Source organism: Globicephala melas, chromosome 3, assembly GCF_963455315.2.
Source record: "Globicephala melas chromosome 3, mGloMel1.2, whole genome shotgun sequence".
Taxonomy (NCBI): domain Eukaryota; kingdom Metazoa; phylum Chordata; class Mammalia; order Artiodactyla; family Delphinidae; genus Globicephala; species Globicephala melas.
Window position 1 is genome coordinate 122,443,998 of NC_083316.1, and position 1,981 is coordinate 122,445,978.

The 1,981-nt window shown below is 34.4% G+C and overlaps 1 non-coding gene across 1 annotated transcript; it reads left to right on the plus strand.

Annotated features, from left to right (window-relative positions):
- Nucleotides 1–1,300: 1,300 nt before the first annotated feature.
- On the plus strand, nucleotides 1,301–1,402 carry LOC115844257 (U6 spliceosomal RNA). Its single transcript, XR_004036048.1, has one exon. It is a non-coding gene; the product is annotated as a U6 spliceosomal RNA (small nuclear RNA).
- Nucleotides 1,403–1,981: the final 579 nt, after the last annotated feature.

The window sequence follows — 1,981 nt, forward strand, 5'->3', positions numbered from 1 at the left end:
AAAAAAGATTTGACACTAGTACCTAGGAAAATCAATCCAGAATGACCAATGTCAAGGTATATTCTCAGAAAACTTCTGGACTTTACAAGAAAAGAAAAAACTCTTTTGGGCATCTAGTCAAAATATCAAGTCACCTAAATGGGAAAGAAATGATTGTCTTTGAACTTTATTCCAGAAGAAGTAGAGAAACAGGGACTTCCCTGGTGGTCCAGTGGTTAAGAATCCGCCTTCCAATGCAGGGGATGCGGGTTCGATCCCTGGTCGGGGGACTAAGATACCACATTCCACGGGGCAACTAAGCCCGCGTGCTGCAACTACTGAGCCCACGTGCTCTAGAGCCCATGCACCACAACTAGAGAGCCCCTGTGCTCTGGAGCCTGCACGCCACAACAAAAGATCCCACACGCTGCAACGAAGATCCTACGTGCCGCAACTAAGACCTGATGCAGCCAAATAAAGAAATAAAGAGAGTAACATATTGAAGATATTCAAGGAAAGAAAACATGAACCATCGATTTTATATCTAGTCAACATTGCCACAAATGATGAACATGAAAGAACCAGAGACTACTGCTCCCATGAATTTACTGAAGAAAGGTTTTTTAGACAACCAAAATGGAAAGACATTGGCATAAGGACTGATGGTAAGCATAAAATATGTATTTACCTATAAAACTACAATGGTTATAAGAAGAGTACATGACCAGGCAAAGTAGATATTATATAATAATTAAAAGGGAAGAATGGTAAGAGGGATGAAATATAGAATATACTTGTTGCTGATGAGGATAAAAGGATATTTATTCAAATGAGATACTGCTGGATAGGGATAAGAGAGGATAGAAGAAATTATTAATTAATTTTAATATTGTTGAGGAACCAATAGAAAATAACAAAAATAAGATGGGAGGATGGAGTTTATTTTAGTTTTATTATAAAAGTAACCATTAAAATAAAAACTTCCTAAATACCAAATACATTTGAGAGAACAAATAAGTGAAACACCAGTGCTATAAAACACTTGCATTTGTATAACATAAAACAATATGAAGTGAAAACAATAACGTGCAAAAGAGTATATGCGGTATACTACTATTTGAATAAAAAAGGCAAAAATGAGGATATATGTATATGCATGCACATATACATATATATTATTTGCTTATTTTTGCAATTAAGAAAGGATAAACCAGAAACTTACACACAGGGATTGAAGAAAACTACTCTGAGTTACATTTTATATAGTTTTGACTTTTTAACTATGCTACTGTTTTACATATTCAAAAAATTAAATTAGCTCTTGCTTTGGCAGCATGTATACTAAATTGAAATGATACAGAGAAGATTAGCATGGCCCCTCAACAAGGATGACCTGCAAATTTGTGAAGCATTCCATATTTTTGTCATGGATGTTAACTAAACTTTGGTAATTGTATCAATATATACATGTGCCAAATCATTATGTTGTATACCTTAAACTTACAAATCTTATATAGCAGTTATATCTCAATAAAACTGGAAAAAAATTAAGAAGCCCACTATCACAAAGAAAAAAATTACGTCAACAAGGAAAGGAAAACTCTAACACTGAATATAAAGAGAAACAAATGAACCTATTTTGAGGTTAAAAGTTTTTTTAACAGATCTTTTTACCTTTAGTGGGCTATATTCTAGGGATTAAAAAAAAAGCACTGCAAACAATCTGGAACTTTATTAGTAGATTTGTTCTTGGTAGTGGTACTGATACAGTAATTCTGATACTATTGGGTGTATTGTGAGGAGGAGCAAATGAGTAAATATATTGATGTTGGATTGAAAACCAGGTTTTCACTGTGGGAGAAAAGAGATAAAAAATATGCACTGGGAGGGAAAGAGGAAGAATCCTGTGGTGTTGGACTGGAGTTGGGGGATCAAGATAAATCTATGATTTAAAATCAAACATACTTCCTGGCTCTGTCCACTGAAAGGACCTAGACACAAT